The sequence below is a fragment of the Nothoprocta perdicaria genome, unplaced genomic scaffold, assembly GCF_003342845.1.
Source record: "Nothoprocta perdicaria isolate Ctin4 unplaced genomic scaffold, notPer1 scaffold_23, whole genome shotgun sequence".
In the NCBI taxonomy this organism is placed as follows: domain Eukaryota; kingdom Metazoa; phylum Chordata; class Aves; order Tinamiformes; family Tinamidae; genus Nothoprocta; species Nothoprocta perdicaria.
This window is the reverse complement of record NW_020455455.1, coordinates 2,003,649-2,021,212: the sequence shown is the minus strand read 5'-3', so window position 1 is coordinate 2,021,212 and position 17,564 is coordinate 2,003,649. Positions and strand designations below refer to the sequence as shown.

The window sequence follows — 17,564 nt, the reverse complement described above, 5'->3', positions numbered from 1 at the left end:
CTTTTCAACAGGAATAGAGGAGGAAAGGAGATGTTATTAAAATTTGGAATTGCTTAGCAATGATCTTTAAAAGCTGGCGAAGAACAGAGGTATTCTCCAGGGAGAAATTAATCTAGAATTATGGTTTACCTACCGATGTGTCTTCATCAATCCAGACCTCGAAGGGAATAGTGAATAACAGCATTCGGTGGCAGGTGGGGGACCTCGTAGGGATTCTAGCTGTAATTATGAGCTCTCTGTATATCTGAATTGCTACAGGATTGCCCTTTGCTTTGCCACTCTCTGCACACCATCCTGGGCTAAAATTTGGAAAAGGAGCTGTTGGAAGACTAACAGCATTTAGTGCTTCAAACAGTTGCCCTTGCACCCAAGTGCTTTGCTCTCCTTGAGACAAGGGAGCCTTTTCCAAACTGCCTAGTTGGAACAGTGCCCATCCCCTGTTGTTCCCCAAGCAGTAGGTGAACATCATCCGAGAAAAGGGTGGTTGCTTGAGGCCAAAACTGTGCTGAGATACATGGTAATAACAGGCAGTATKGTTGCTTTTGTAGTAAAGCTTGAGCCTATATGTTAAATCAGCTTGACTGCTAAAATAAATGCAGCCTCTGCTCCAGCTCCGTTGAAGGTTCTCCAAGGGCCGTGCTGGGACATCCAGAGATCCAGGGGTAGTGGATAGATCTCCCAGCAGTCTGGTGGGTGGAGAAGGTAGAGTGGCTACAACTACTCACCATTAAAGATCTCCCTCACTCCCRTCCCATCCTCGTTAGTATAGTGGTGAGTATCCCCGCCTGTCAYGCGGGAGACCGGGGTTCGATTCCCCGACGGGGAGGCCACAGGGCTTTTGTTTGGGTGGAGTGACTGACATTCCAGAGGGATATGGAGCCTCTAGGGAGCATAGAGCAACCAAGATGGTTAAGGGACTGGAGCAGGACAAGGAGCAGTGGGTTGGGTACAAATTAAAACACAGGCAGTTGCATCTCCATGTGAGGAGGAACTTCTTTCCTGGGAGGGTGACAGAGCCCTGGTACAGGCAGCCAAGGGAGGCTGTGGAGTCTCCTTCTCTGGAGATCTTCCAGRCCCGCCTGGATGCCGCCCTGTGCTCTGGGTGTCCCTGCTGGAGCAGGGGGTTGGACTAGATAATCTCTTTTCAACCAAGGTGAAAGATGATCTCATTCCTTCCAACCTCAGCCATTCTGCGATTTTAGTCAGAGGAATCCCAGTTTAGATAATAAACCTAGAGTGACAGAATAGGAGGAAGCTCAACTTCCCTCTGGGGTAATGCATTTCAAAAATAAAAAAGGTTGAGAATAGGTCAGAATATTTCCAAATTCCAAAACAATGTTACTTAATTACAAACCRTGCCACTACAGAGTAAATATTTACACAGTTACTGTAAGATCTTGCTGGCTCTTCAGCAGCCCTTTGATTTGCGCACTCTTCTGAGGGTATGTAGCTTGATACAAAACTTGCTTCCACTTTCCTTRTAGCAGAGAGCTGTTGTGTTGGATTAGAAATGCAGGGCAGTTGCATCCAAATGTTCATTAGCAATCAGACTTACGTTCTCTCACAGAGGTTTTTATACATTGAAGCTAATGCCTATCATCTCCTGTTACAATTTTATGYCTGAGCCAGTGACGAGGCCTGTTAACACTCGTTGGTGACACAGCGATTAGTTTAGTATGGAGGACAAGTGCCACTTTCAGGCTTCTTTTGGAATCTAATGCACAATATTTTATTAACAACGTAAGATGGATTTTCTATGTTGGTATGTTTAGAGGTCCCTATAGGGATTTCTGTTTGTTTGTTTTCCTCCTAGATTGCAGTGTTACCACTCTGATAATTTCCCCTAACATAATATGTACCAGAAACCTGCCAGCAGTCATTATCTGTAAGGCTGCTGGAGGAGGACTCGTGCTCTTTAATGCCTTTAATGGCACCCTGCACTTGGATGAAATAGAAGGACTGTCATTTATTTCCACAGGGACTCCTGTGGAAGTGGAGAGAGCCTGTGGCTCTCCTGTGGAGAGAGAGCCTCTCGTGACAGGAATATGGAGTCCCTGCGGTTCCAGTTCTGCGGCTGCTCTCCCAGCTGGAGGGAGCTGGAAGCTTCACGGCATGGTCATGCACTGAATGTAAGGGCATGTGGAGCTTGGTGCTTTGCTGGGCAGGAGGATTCACCTTCTGTGGTCTCACTGCTTCATGGTGTCCCGTCAGCCACTGGGCAAGTGGGGGACAGAGGCGTCTCACTTCGTTATCCAGCATTAATAGTATTTCTCTTGTGTTACTAAGTGATGATTGATGGATTTGGCCAACTGCTCCTATTAATGGGGGTGCCAGGGGTCTTGCGAGGCTGTTTCTGTTGGCCTAACTGGGAGATAAGTGTGTGTGTGTGTATGTATATTGCATATCTATATGGGATAACCACTGCCTTTCCTGCCAGTAAGTCCACTAGCAATGCTGTGCTAGGCGCATTGTGACAGCTGAATAATAGCTACTTTTTTATTTCTCTACCAGATAGGCAGGAGGAAATTGGCTGTAGAACGTGGAGCTGTGAAGGGCTGGGTTGTTCATCCTGCCTTTCTGTGATGAGCTTGGAGTTATCGCTGCTCAGGCAGATTGTGGGTGGCACGGAGCACTGCTTTGTGAAGGGGAAAGGGACAGAGAAATAAGGGGAGCTAATATGAGAGTAATAATAATAATAACTAACTGAAAATAATAATAATAACAAAACCAGAGATGTTTCCATTTATTTTGTTTTCATAGGGATAGCCTTCTAGGTAAGGCCATTCACCTATGGCCAAAGGTCTGCAATAGGACACTAATTTTAAAATAATTGACACCAAGATCTAAAAGCTTTGAAAAACAGAATTTGGGGCGTTTATGTGAGGGTATTTTGCTTTATTCTTTAGCTGGTTAGTGAAGTGATTGAGAATTGCAGCTGGTGGCAGACACTGCTGCCCCAGTGTGGCATTTGTCCTAGTTTACTCCTACTAATAAACAGCTGACACTTGGATGCACACTGTATGGGGCATTTTGGTTCATTTGTGTGTAGTTAGTCTGTAAATATATATGTAAGTGTGTATGTATACACATATGGACTAGGGGCAACAGAGTGGAAGAAGAGTTGGTCATAATGTGCTGATAAATTACATCTTTTAATGATGAAACTGTCTTCCTTGCATGACTATAATTCCAGTTTTTCTCTCAGAGTCTATAAGCTATAAACTGTTGCTGTCTTAGCACATGGAGTGTATTTATCACAAAACAAAAGTCTGACAAAATGCAGCTTTTGTCACGAATAAATGAAGAGTTCCCCTCTCTAGCTGTGCTGTTGCGAATGCTTCTATGTGAAGCAGGGAATGAATCAATAGCTTTTTCGCTCTTTTTTCCTCTTACAGTAGGTATGTCCCGAGGAAGCAAAGCTTTTTAGTGAGGCATGTGCAATAATTTATGTCTGCACCATTTGTTATTATTGGCAAAGCGTCACGGAGAGGAGGGTGGCAGCCTTCATCCCCGCACGGAGGGAGGAAATTTGTACGCAGCTGGGGTTCCGAAAGGAACATCCATTTTCCTGGTAACTGGTGGAGGAATTAATCTGCACTTCCCATAGTAGTTTTAAGTTGTTTTATTGAGCTTGGTTCTTGTGATTTCAACAAACTCTCATGTAAAAATGTAGTGGAAAGTTCCTAGTTGGGTTACTCTGCCATATACAGTGGCACATTTTACCTGCTCTTTGAACGTTTTACACTCTCAGAGGGGTTTAAGACTAAATACTACTGCAGACTACAAACTTAACACATCAAATTAATTTTGCATTGTACATACCCAGAAATGAATAATGCGAATTAACAWCTTACTGCTTTTTATGCTGAAGTCAAGATGCTTTATGTTTTATTTTGGTTTAGAAGTGGATTTTAGAAAATGTTGTGGTTTTTGCCAATTATATAAAATATTTCATATTATTTGATCAATATTGGTACAATATATTAAGAACAGACAATAATAAAGAAATTAAAAAGACATGAGTTTCTTATAAAAGGAAGATAAAACCAAATTTCTACCAACCTTTTTACCTTCTGATGAACTAAAAATAAGTTTCCARTCTTAACAACTGTTTTCTGAAGGAAAAAGTCAGATATCTTTCAGATCGTTGTGTCATCCATGCTGGCAAATGGCAGTTGATGATTGCTGATTGCTTCTCCCAAGAACAGGACAGGGACAGGTCTGGACAACAGACAAGGTTACCATTCAGTCATTGTAGAGCTGTGTTTATAGAGCTGTACTTAGTATTAAGTGATCTTTAAGACTGAAATATATAGGGGCTTTCAAAGTCAGATAAGGGGTGGCTGTCTTTCGAATGTGAGATTTCTCCTACAAAAAGAAAAGTTAGAATTTGCAATTCAATGTTCAGAATCATTATCAGAAAAATATTTTTAGAGTTTAGGATGATACAAAAATATTTAGAGATTTTAAAGATTTATATGTGTATACTACGGAAGGGGAAGATGCAGAATTTTAGGCAAAGAAAAACTTGGATTATTCAGTATATGAATAATCCAATATGAATATGTAAAGAAAATGCAATAAGATGAAGGACTGTGTAAAACTTAGGATAGCACAAAGTATTCATTAAAACGTTTGTAAAGACCTTCACAGCTTTGTTTTATCATTCTTGCATTGACTTTGTTAATTAATTTATTTCTTGGTTTTGTAGCAAAAGAATGGGCTTGCATGTTGCTGTTTCCCTTTAATGAAGGCATTCTTACAACTCTCCATTTTTGAATGCTCTGTGGAAGCAAGGCTGAAGCTGATGGTAGTCATAGGCAGCTCCTAATTTAGGCCAGTATCTTTAGGTTTTTATTTTGGAAACACAGTGTTGCTGTTTTCTGTCCTGGAGGGAAAACAATGAGTTTTACCCATGCACAGTGACTTCCCGCGCAAAGTCAGCTTGAATTATAATCTCTGACCGTTCCATGGGAGAAAGAGCTTTGAAGCTAAATTCAGTTGCAGCCTTCCTCACTACAGCCTGAGGAGAGGAGGTCGGGTTTTTTTTCACAGAACAGTGGAAATCCTGTGGACATCTGATTGCTCCTCTTTCCCCTGTTTTATGTGTTAATTTAGTTAAAAAAAATACATTAAGCAGGCCAGGAGAATGGAAGGGTAGAAGAAAGCCAGGTAATGGTGCTGTGTGAAGGAATCCTTGCTTGCTCCCATTATCTCCCTGGTTGTTCTTGGAAAGCTCCGTGCTTTGCTCTTAATACTGTGTGATGGCTCAGGACAGCCTGTGCATCCATGCTGGGCTGGCGAAATGGAGAAGGGCAAAAAGCAGGAGGTGAAGAAAGGGATTTACAGGGAGGCAGGGAAAATTGTGTCCTCTTTCTCCAGGAAGCACCGTGTGAGGACAGGGCTCCGTGGTGCAGCAGCAGCAGCAAAGCCTCTTCCTTGATCCTGAGGGCAAGTGGTGCAAGAAAGAGGCGAACAGAAGTGTTGCCTTTGCTTCTCCTTTATGAGCAGATGGCAGAAAGGAGAGGGGCACTCCCTGCAGTCAGAACCTTCATGCGATCCAGATTATAAATCACCATTCGGAAGTACTTCTAACATCTTTACAAAGTGGGTAAATACCAAAAGGAAGGAAAATTTCACTAATGCTGGGAGGGATGAAACCGAGTGTTCTGGTAAAATGTGACATAGTTATCAGCGAGGGAAGAAATTGGTGTGGAAAAAGAGCATACAAGTTGGGAAAATATCGTATTACTTTCCTATAAATTCACTTTATGTTGATGTTGACAGATAGATGTGAGTAATAATTTCTTGYATTACTGTATAAAAACGGTGTTAGCAATTTTGGCGTAGAACCTGGAGCAATATACCTATATATTTCTCTTGGCACATCTTGGCTCTCATTGTTTTAATGAGATTCCCGCTTTTTCCACCATGTAAAGTTTTCTATATACCTAAATGTCATCTAGTTTTCACCCTGACTTTAGAAAGGAAAAGAAAAAGAAAAAGAAAACATTGATATTATTAATGAAGCAGAAAACTGTAGCAGAAGTTGGCCAGTAGCCACCTGTATCATGTTGTGCAAGCGCGTGCTCAGGATGGCCTGGGGATCGTGGGTCACTGATACCCCTGTGTACGGACGCAGCTCTCGCTCATGGGGCTTGATAGTGCAGTTACTGCTGCTTATTTTTAGCAGCTTGCTGCCTGAAACATTAGGGATGAACAGTGTGTGGTGGTTTGTTCCTGCCCACGAGGACATCAACTTATGTTTAAAAAGAGAAGAAAAAAACCCCCACTGGTTCCTAACAAAGGGCAAAAGAGGAAGTTATTAAGATTGTGCAGGAACCGATGTAATTGTTTTTTAAAAGCAGATTTTGCATGAGAATAAATGAGTAGATTACATTATGGAAGCTCAAATCAGAAGCATTTATTTTAAACAAGTTATTAATAAGCTTAAGTAAGATTAATAATTTGAGTGTTGGTTTTTAGGACCACAAAGAATATATGTACATATGTTTTTATGTACAGTTTCTGTTTGTATAAAATCTACCAACATAATTTTTGCTGTGGTAGATTATGCTGAATTTATGCACCAAAACAGTGAAAAGGGGTAAGGAGCATAAATGTTCATGTATATTAGTGCATGCAAATAGGTTATTCGTTTAATGCTACATGACACCTATCCTAAAAAAGAAGAAATAGGGGCATAGGTGCTAGTAGGGTGCCCTTAATTCTGTCATTTATAATGATGGGAAAGATAATGAGAGCTACTTGTTGAAGACAGCTCACAAAAACGTGACACAGTCGAAGTAAGAACAAGTAGGTGACACGTTGGGAGGAAGAATTCCTGGCGGTTGGAGGTGACACAGGCTCGTAGGTGCTCTGTGTGTTGGGACTCCGCGCCTGCCTCCCTGGACAAGGTGATCCAATTATCCGATAGGAGCCCCTGTTTCATCACCTGGAAAAGGCAGCCCATACTTACCCACCTCACAGCATCTTAATAATTGATTTTTGCAAAGTGCAGTGTGATTCTCAGGTGGAGGACTCTACGCAAGTGTCAAGTACTGTTGTTATTGCTACTAGTGGTAGTAACAGTGCCTGGCAGTTGCACTGTGCTTGCCTGTTCACAATGCTTTAACATTAACCAGTGTGTTCCCACTGTGACTCCAGATACCCATGTACATTTAGGGATGAAGAAAATGAACAACCRTCTACCTTGCCCATTTTCACAGTGGGTGTAAGATTAAAGAAAAGAGAGGGGGGCAGAACTGAAGTCGAAACTGCCGTGCAGTGATTAGAGGATTTGTGGGAGGTTGTAGATGCGGTTTGGGGTTTGGTCTCACTTAAAAGGACATCAAAGAGAGCCCTCTAAATGTCCAGGCAAGTTCTTTAAGCACTGAGCTGTGGAGAAACCTTTCTTCTCGGGTTGTGCTTTCGAATGCAGGTGCCTAATGCTGGCGGTGCGGGTGCCTGGCATGACCCTTGCATTGCAGGGGCGGCTTTGGGCTGCACGGTGGAGCTAGSTTTTGGGTCATGATTTGGATGAAGTGCTTGAAATCTGTCTTTAGGTGTTAGCTTGTTTGGGGTTTTCAGTACTTCGTTGCATCTGGCRTCAGCACATGTTTCTTTAACCTGTGCTTTTTTAGAAGACTGGAACTCAAGAGTGACCCATCATTTTCAAATGAAATTCCATAATAATTAATAATATTCCATATTGGAATATAGAATTCCAAAAATCCATAATAATTAATAAATATATGCAATATATATAGTTTCATTGCCTCTTTGGTGTGCTCTCAGTGGATGTGGATGTCACCATGCCTAAAGATGCTCTCAAAAGCAGATCTTCTCCAAGACAGCAAGACGGCTTTGATTCATAGCAGCAATGGACTCAAACGTGCAGGAATCCATCCCGGGTTCATTAAGTGTTTAAAATCTCACAGTCATGGAAGTAACATTCACACGCTGGGCTGGCTACTGCCCTGTCTGGCTTTGCCGGGCTCCTGGGCAGCTGTTCTCACCCCTGGCTCACATGCAGACACCCTCAATGAATGATTTACATTGTACACATGTAAATGAGAGCAAAATGTGATTCATTACTTCGTGATTAAAAACAGATGCCCAGAGACGTCTCGTTTTGCTAAGCGTTGCATTCCCAGGCCATCATTAATAAGCGGCTTGGAAATGTGTAAGTAAATGTTTCTTCGTTGTGTCCTCGACATGATGGGTTATCAATAGCAGCGGGTTGCTGAAGTCAGCTTAAATAGCAGGAGCGCCTTTCATGAAAACAGTAATGGGTAAAAGAGATGGAATTTGAAATTCAGTTCAGGCTCATGCTTCAGGCTAGCCTGAGAGGTGAGCTGTCTGGAGACCTCTGTGGTGCTCACGGTGGTGAAGAACTGCAAAAGGGCTAATCACAGGGCTGCTTAAACGTGTAACACGCAGCGGGACAGTATACCCAGACAGTSTGGCTGCCTTCTGCAGACTGATGGTGACGAGGTCCTGTCATCTCAGTGGAAGGAAAGCTCGAAGAATTAATAATTTGCCACAGGATTCATAATACAGGTGTAAACTGAGGCACCTGTTCCAAAAAATTGCACAAGAACAGTCATATTCCTATCAGTTTTTCAGCTGTATTCTTTGTTTAGGATTGGGGCCTTTAAAATGTACARGTATGTTAGCAGAAATTTTGCGTCTGAAGCTCACCAACCTTAAGGTTAAAGGGAGGAGTGGAAGCAGGAGTGTCTTGTGGTCAGTATGTAGATTKTGTCTCCCTGCTTCCCATCTTAGGCTCCCTGCTCCCCAGTATAACTGCTCTATCCATTTGCACCACCGTAGGATTTCACTTGTGCTTCAGAAAGACGGGTATTTCTCCAAGAGTTAGGAGAGAGGATTGTCATACGGTGTCTGTCCCTTGCTATGTGGATACTATCTCAATATCTCATTGCACCCTTCAAAAGTGAGATTCAATCTGGCGTTAACTGAATGAATTAACTTGCATTAACTTGTATTAAGTGAATGAATAGGATTATCTGCATGAATAAWGTCAAATCATTACTTAGAAGCATATAATCAAAGTAAGAAATCATTAGTTTTGATATAATCCCCATTTCTACTTCTAACATTCTCCATAATTTCTGTTTTGGAGAAATTATCCATTGACTTTGAATCAGCAGCTTGGGGAAAAAAAAAGAAAAAAAAAGTTTTTCTGAAGAATGTTAAGACCCCCCCCCCCTTTTTTTTGCATACAAATAAAAATTAACTGAGTTTTAAAATAAGAGGCAGGTGTTCTAACTTGAGATTTTAATTTAAACCTTGTGCAGTAAGAGATTTTACAGTTTCCTGTTTAAATGGTATACAATTTCAGGAGATGTAATTAAATTACATAAAAACATGTTAAATTTTTCTGAGGCCACAAAAGCCACGAAAGGTTTAGAACTTGATTGTTTTTAATGTGCATACAATTCTAAAATACCGAGGACAGTTTGGCACATTTGAGGATCCTGTTTTATGGAGTTGGCTGAAACACAGCTGCAACAGAAGGTATTTCTGTGGTTATGTCTATATATATATATAGGTATTTGTGTGTGTATATTTAAATGTGGCCTCTTTTCTGTAATACTTAGGGAGGTTAAATTAAGGCACATATTCCTCAGTGATTATTTAAATAAATCTACAGCCTGAAAGAAGACTCAAGTATGCAGGCCTTAAAGATGTAAGTGTTGATAGTCGTCCGGAGGTTTGACAAAATATTTTGTATTTTCAGTTATACATTATTTAAAATTATGAAGCAGCTTTTTATTTATTATTAATATAATTTGACTTTTATTTGTAATACATTACTTAACKTTTAGGTCCCTCCAACTTAACCATCAGCATATTTGCCTTACATTGATGGTGTGTCAGTGGTTCCCATTCAGAGTTAAAAAATGCATATGTGATGTAGGTTCCTTTTTGTTTCCAGCAAGACTTAGACTCAGGGATTCTTGACTTAAACAAATATATTGTGAAATATAGAGAATGTAGACTATAGCGAGCAAGGAAAGTTCTGTGTGCCAAATGGCCCCAGTCTTTACATACAGGGTATCTGATGCTTATTGGGTTCTTAGAAATGAATAGATKTTTAAATAGAAAATATGTGTCCAGAATCTCTCCTTAGCTCTTCCAGGGTTTATACCCGTGTAACCCTGTTGATGTCACTGCTGTTTTTCAATAGATTCTGATTCTCTCTTCAGTTTGGAGAGCGTGTCTTCACCTTAATAATACATTTTATATCAGGATATTGTTACGTCTTTTAATCTGATCTACTTATGCTTGCATGTTCCATAGTCCGTAGGTATAAGGAAGAAACTGGAGCAATGCTGCTATACTATTATAGTAGATGTAATTTGATTTTTATGTACTTTTATTTTGAGCATCTGAAACTTAAATTACTGTAATACATGAATGACTTTTGAGCTATGCTACATCTTTGGGTAATAGATTTGAATTTTAAAATTTAATCTTTAAAGAATTCTAATTCATGCTGTAATTTGGGTCAGATAGATCATATCTGAGATCTGTGYTCAGCTTGTCTGAAAGTTGGTCTGTGTCTTGTCTATACATACTTTTACTTTAGCTTTGTCCATCCTACAGCTGTGGCTATGCCATTTTTTAAAATTTTTATTTATTTTTTATTTTTTTTTTACCTTTGGCGAAGAACATCTAGAACTCTGAAACCATCATGGTCATACAGCTGCCCAGGACTCATGCATCATATGCCACATAGGTATTAACTAACTGCATTGCTCTGTGGTTCCATAAACACAAGCACTCCAGGCTCTGGGTACATTTCCTTTGGATTTGTACAAATCTCCTCTAATTTTTTTCTGTTAGTAAGCAGGTACAAGGCAGGAGAAGAATGATAAGGATGYCTTATAGAATATTTAAATTGCTCTGGAGCTGGGAAAGGAATCTGCTTGTGCTGTTGACATAACTGTAGGTCTGCCCAAAACTCTTACAGTGTAGCTCTATGAAAGCCATGAGGAAGAGAAAGAAAAGAGGAAGAAAGTCCTATCTTTTCAAACAGAGCAAGATACCAGGAATCTTTTCAACTGGTATTTTATCTGGTAGAGGTAAGAGCTGCTTCCTCGTACCATTTATTGTCAAGGATTTACACCCAGACATAACATACTGTTACATACATAACGTACAAGACATAACCTACTGTTATTGCAAGATGACGTTTCTGCTATAAGAACTCTTCCTGTCTGAAAAACAGCAARAGGAAAAAAAGTCATGCACGTATTAAAAATCACGCTATGTATATATACATTGTTGAATTAGAGCAGGGAGTTTCAGCTAAGTTTGGCATCATCTGCTTGGTGCGAGGCASTTTACATAAAATGGTTCAGTAATTGCAGGTTGATTCTTGTGGACAAATGCTTAAAACTCTAAATCACTGTGCAGCACTAATTGGTCCCCTGGCTGGAAACTGTTGGGAAGAAAATAAATGGGAATGAGGAGTTAAATAATCTGTCATCTCTATAGGTGGTTTCGAAAATTCGTGTTTTTATTGCTGTCTTTTCTTTGGTGGGGTAGGCAATTTTCCAGGCTGTTCACCAGAATCTTTTACATCTACTTTAAATGCTTACATAGAGAAAATAAAAATGCTGGGATTAGCTGTAAGAATCCGTATGCCTAATACCAAGAAATGTAATATTAAAAATGCACATAGATTTTTTTTCCTTTCTCTTTTTTCTTTTCATCCAACTCAAGGGTTTCTTATCTGACTCATTGCATATTGACTGATAAGAAAATCTGTAAGCCTTGCTCCAGTATAAGGTCAGTTTGCTGTTTTTTTCTCTCCTTTTTCTTTTCTCTTATAACCCATCTCTAATTACTGAAATCTATCTCTAGTTACATGCTTGAGAGCAGGGTTACTCGTCAGTGCTTTACAAAAACCCTCTCCAAGATATGCTTATAGTTAAAAGAGAAAAAATTCCTTATGGATGTAGTTTTATTTTTTACATAGAAGGARTGTGCTAGCCATAACCAACGTTGCTCCTATGTCTAATGCATACAGTATGTGTTCCCAAAACACATTGTTCCYGTGTAAATAAAAAGTATAATCCATAGCTTTTTGTTTTCCTTAAAGCATTGTACTTTTTATTACTGTTAAACCCTATGAAAGTAATTTCTTGGGCAGAAGGGAAAAATTTGTCAAACTTTGAAACAGCTGTTGAACTCCTGGCAATGAGCAGGACTGGTGATTAACCAATAAAGATTTATTTTTAAGATTTCTTTTCTGTCTCATGTGTAAATTTCTGTAGTGACAATTTTTCCATTCCCACATTCTACTACAATCAGTGTGATGTGGGGGGTTATTTCCAACCTTTAACCTTGCAGTTCTGAGTTAGGTTTGTTGAGTAAAGTGCTTCAGTTCTAGCTTGGCCTCTCTGTCCTCTGTTCAAATACATGGATGCCTTCTGTTTCTGTGGAAAGAATATAACTTTCTGGTTTAAGATTTAAATTGATTAATTAAAAAAAAGATTTAAAAGAAAAACATATTTTGTGTTAAAAATAAACACCATCTATAACACTACATGCTTATGCCTGCACTTTTTTTTTTTTTCAGAAGCAGGTGAAGTTAAAGGCCTRAATACAACCAATTCAGAATTAATGACATTTGGTTATGTTTGTAATAAATTAAATATCGATGTCTTAAAATATTTTTTTCAATAGGAATTTTACCATGATTAGCAAGATTTTGTTGGTTTGTTTCAAGGCATGCACCACTTAAAGAAAACAAGCAAATGAGCCAGGTGACTTAAGGCTACAGAAAGGAATTCTCTCTCTTGCAGGATGGCTTTTAATAGAACAGCCTTGACATCCACCTGCTGATGATGTGGGCTGTGGAAAGTCTTGAATTAGTTGTTTAAATATGGATTCCTCCCTGTCATTTACAACTTCCCAGCCTGAGACAGGTTTGATGCAACTCGCGGAGAACATGAGCTTGTCTCATCTGCAGTGATAATCATGGAAAGACTTACAATAGAAAACGTGCATTTTTTAAATGGCTCTGTTTCTAATGTACTATAAAAAGTGTTGGCAGTCTTTCAAGCTGATAGGCAAAACTGTATTTTTTCTTCCTGAAGGAGATATTAAGTTTGCCAGTAGAAAATCTGTACAAGCTGGGAAAAACTGATTCATGAACAGCAACGCACTGCTTGTCAGGATGGATATATCACTCTTCAAAGAGGTAAGATGTTATCRGTAGCTTTGAGGGAGCTGTTTGCGTTTCTGGAGGGCTCATTCAAGATAATGTGGCTTCCAGTCCCACATTCAAAAAAAACTACTGTAGATTTTTTCCACCCAACCACCTCTCCCTTTAGCTCCTACCTGCTGCTCTCTCATAGGAGCAAGGTGCCTACCTGCAGTACTGGTAGAGTTCTGTGTAACTTGGCAGCAAATGAGGTCCCCTTGCCTGACCACGTGATGTTGTCAAAACCAGCATATTCTCACCAAAGGTCAGGAATTTTTTTTCTTGATAACATGACATATTCTATGGTTAGCTCACTCCATTTGCACAGGAGAAGGAAGCTTTTCTGTTTCCCGTGTGCTTCTGGAGGAACACAGAATATTTTTCCTTCATCAGAGTTGTGAGGGAGGTGACTGTAGGAAGACTGGGGAGCTTTGAGTCTGTAAACATGTTTCTTTCCACTCAGGAAAACAGAGCAGATCTGAGAATATTTCACTGACTCCTTTAACTTGATAATTTTACTAAAACCATACTTGCACCAAAACACGCTAGTGTTGAAAACCAGTGCCCTTCTGTAAGATCTAGGAGGCATTTATGAAATGAACTATGCTCCAGGTTTGCTTTTCCCTTGTTTCTCTTCCACTTCTACTTCAGCTTGCTGAATTTTTAAGTATTTATGATAAGTGTGACAGTTCCTACAGATGGAAGGGAGCATGGATAGACTCCAGCTGGGACACTTGGCTGTGGGGTGGCAGACGCTGTTTGAAGATCCTGCCCTACTGGATTTGGAGCTGCTAACCTTTCCAGAAGGTGCCTTTTGAAATACCATGTTTACATGGAACAAGTCCGTCATATTTTTCATTAATTACAAAAAGCTTTGTTTTGTGCCACTGACGAAAATGCAAGGCAAGATTCTTCTTTCTTTCTTTTTGTGTATTTCCCATGTCTGTTTAGCCAAACAGGCATTACAAGATTTTCAGTTAGGTATGTTGCAGTTTCTTTACAATTTTTTTAAAATACTCTCAAGTGATCCCATTATATACTTGCAGATGGAGTTAAACTCTATGTTATTTGGTATCAAACCAAAAAATTGAARCTGGATGAAATCAGAATAACATGAGTTTAAAGTTTATGTGTTAAAATAAATAGGAAGCATTTTTTGTCTATTAGGTTGATGGCATAAGTAAAATTAAATTCAACCACAGAGTACAGAAGAGCTAGATTAAATCTGTGATGCACAGTGGTTTGTGAGTGGAAAAGAATGATTCCTGCATATGTTTTACAACATCTGAGTGGAAACACTGATTCTGCAGCATCAGGATGGGAAATACAATCAGTGCAGCTGAAGCCAGCATCTATTTATCTTAAATTAATCATTTTCTGAGTAAGCAGTTGATATCCTGGTGCTGTGTGCCAGCTTTTTTACATTCATGCAGCAAACATTAAACCGAGGAATTGTTGTTGTAGGAACTGAAATATATTGCACTGCACAGGCTGTAAGTGCTTGAAGATGAATTAACTCTTTCCTGTGTGTTCAGTTGGCAATTAAACTTTGCCAATAATTTTAGAACTTACAGGAAAAATGGGCTAGGTTTGAATCTCACAGTTGGATTGAGTAACAAGTGAAAAGTTCATATTTTTTTCCATTTCCGATACGTATAGTTTAATTCATGAACAGAGATATTCAGGAGATAGCCAAGAGACCTGCATTTGAGGCACAGCAGACATTGAGGCTCAGATTCTCTGAGGCATTTAGATATCTAATTTCATTCTGGGATTGAGCCTGCCCTTTTGTTGGATTTGACCTCAAATGTCATAAGAGAGAATGAAATAAAAAGATAATTCAGTATTTCCTACTGCAGATGTAGTAATCAGAAGAACATAAGGGAAGAGGAGAATCATTCATTATGAGAGAAGCAGGAAATAAAGCAGGCAAAATTTCGTCTTAAAGCCATCAGTTGTTTGACTCAATACTGATGATATCTGACAATAATTGCATGCCAACCAATGTACTTCCACTGGAGTTTTATCTTACTTATCTTAGTTAATTCTCTTATTACTGTAATTTTTATTTTCTCTTCCTCTTCCGATTATTTTTTTACTTCTGGTTTTAAATCAAGGAGATTGGGGAAAAAAAAAAAGACATTTGAACCAGAGTAAACTGGTTCTGTGAACAATAATGGGTTGAGTGGGCCACTGTCAGAAAACCTAGCAGACTGTACCCRTCCTTGGGTTGGTCTGCTCTGCTTCTTTTAGCTATATGAAGGGTCCATATAGCTGCTTGAGGTGGAGAGCTGTACTGAAATTGCTGCAATCACGAGGTACTCATAGAGGCAAATTAAGATAAAGCAGACCCGATCTTTTGAAAACAGAGTCTCAAATAGAAGTGCTGTCAGACTTAACTGTAGCAGTCTGTCTGAATGGACCCACCAGTGTAAAACATTTTCAGAAGTCTGTTGTTTCAGAAATCTGAGCTGTTGCAAATACTGATGCAAAGAAACCTCTTCCATCTCAAAGAAATTTTTCCACCAGGAGATGAAAATTACCCAGCTTTTCGGGTGACCAAGAGCAAACTGGTTCTGTAATGAAAACATGCATTGAATGTGACTTGCTTACCTTCAATGCATAGAAGGCAGAGGTAAATACTTAGAACCTGTTTTACTACTGAGAGTACCCTGTGTGTGAATATTTACAATATATATAATGAAAGGTTTATGGCTACATGCCCTTCAGCCCCTACAGCATACGCTGTATGTGGAAGACTGCAATATGTCAAACTAAAAGAAGGCTTTGAAAGGTTTGGTAAAGGCAAATCTTAAATTTCCAGCACAGCTTCTTGAACGGTTGTATCAGAAGTCATATATTAATTCAAGACTTTCCTTTTGCCACTCACTGAAATATAACTGAAGGCCCTGTTCTACTTTTACATCCAAAAGAGATGGAGAAAGGCAAGATGATGTCTGTTTTTGCAAATTCTGCAATTACTTGTAATGTGCATTTTAGACAAGTGTGAGGTAAGTTTTTATATATCCACAGCACAATATTCAGAACCAGTTAGTGTTGTAGAGCCCCTTTATAACATATGGAGCTCTATGTCTTAACACCTCTGAAAAATCAGGCCCTCAGACATTATTGCTTCATTTCCCCAGGCAAATTGTCTCACAGCACCTGACAAAATGAATGAGAAGCTTGAGTGCTGCAGTTCAATTTGTACTAACATTTATGTCTTTTGAATGTCAGGATGGTTTTCTAAATGTTTCCTCATAAAACTAAGTCCACTGTCAACAGGCTCCCTCACTCTGATTAGAGGAAGCATGCTATAGCTGAATGCAATTCTAAACCAAGCTTAAATACTGGCAGTCTCAGAAGAAAATATATGAAGCCACCTTGGCCTTTCTTTGAGCCACAGAAAAGGAGCAGAGTATTTAAGTGTGTAGGTGAGACCTGTTTTCAGTGTGAAGTAGTTCTGCCTTCTACATCCTGCTCAAGTCAGTGCCACATTTCCAGTGATGTTTATTTACATAAGGCCTCTGCCTTTTTGTTCACAGGTCCCCAAGTCCATGTAAAATAAGTAGCATTTACCAATTTCCTTGTGTGTGCTTGCTTTGACACTGACTTCACACAAAACCTCTTGCAAGTTGGCATTGATCTTTACCTGTCCAGAGGCTCAGCCTAGACCTGTGCTTTACTTGAAACCTTGTGGAAAATACTGGCTTTGTGGTGGCTATGGCAAGTGTGGGCTTCATCACCAGTATATGTAGATGCTTCGGTATGGAAGATTTGACTCTGATGTAAACATAATGTAAACAGACCTTTAGCCTGGGGTGGCATCACACTGTGGAATATTGTATCATGTAGGTGACAGCAAGTCTGCCGCTGTCTGATYGTAGTTCAGAAACATTTTTTTTTCCCATTAATTGCTGTTATATATTATTTCTTTATCATTWTTACTAGCAGTATTGCTAGTAGTATTACTGCTACTCTTCTCACAGTCATTTCCATGCTTTCTTTCAAAAGAGAAAATTCAGTGAGTGGCACTTCCAGTGCCAATAGCAGCAGCAGGAATATTACTCTTGTTTCTGATACTACTTCTGTCCTGTACTGAATTCTTTGAAGAGCATTAGGAGCATTAAGAGCATTATCAATGACCTGGACGAGGGCACGGAATGCACCCTTAGCAAGTTTGCAGATGAMACCARRCTGGGTGGAGTGGCCGACACTCCGGAGGGCTGTGCTGCCATCCAGAGGGACCTGGACAGGCTGGTGAGTTGGGCAGAGAGGAACCTCATGAGGTTCAATAAGGACAAGTGCAGGGTCCTGCACCTGG

The 17,564-nt window shown here is 39.7% G+C and overlaps 1 protein-coding gene and 1 non-coding gene across 2 annotated transcripts in view; both read left to right on the top strand.

The window, feature by feature from the left end:
* ZNF804B (zinc finger protein 804B) overlaps nt 1-17,564 on the top strand; it is a 229,230-nt gene that overhangs the window by 12,232 nt on the left and 199,434 nt on the right. The gene's annotated exons all lie outside the window — the stretch shown is intronic.
* TRNAD-GUC lies at nt 755-826 on the top strand. The gene has a single exon. It is a non-coding gene; the product is annotated as a tRNA-Asp (tRNA).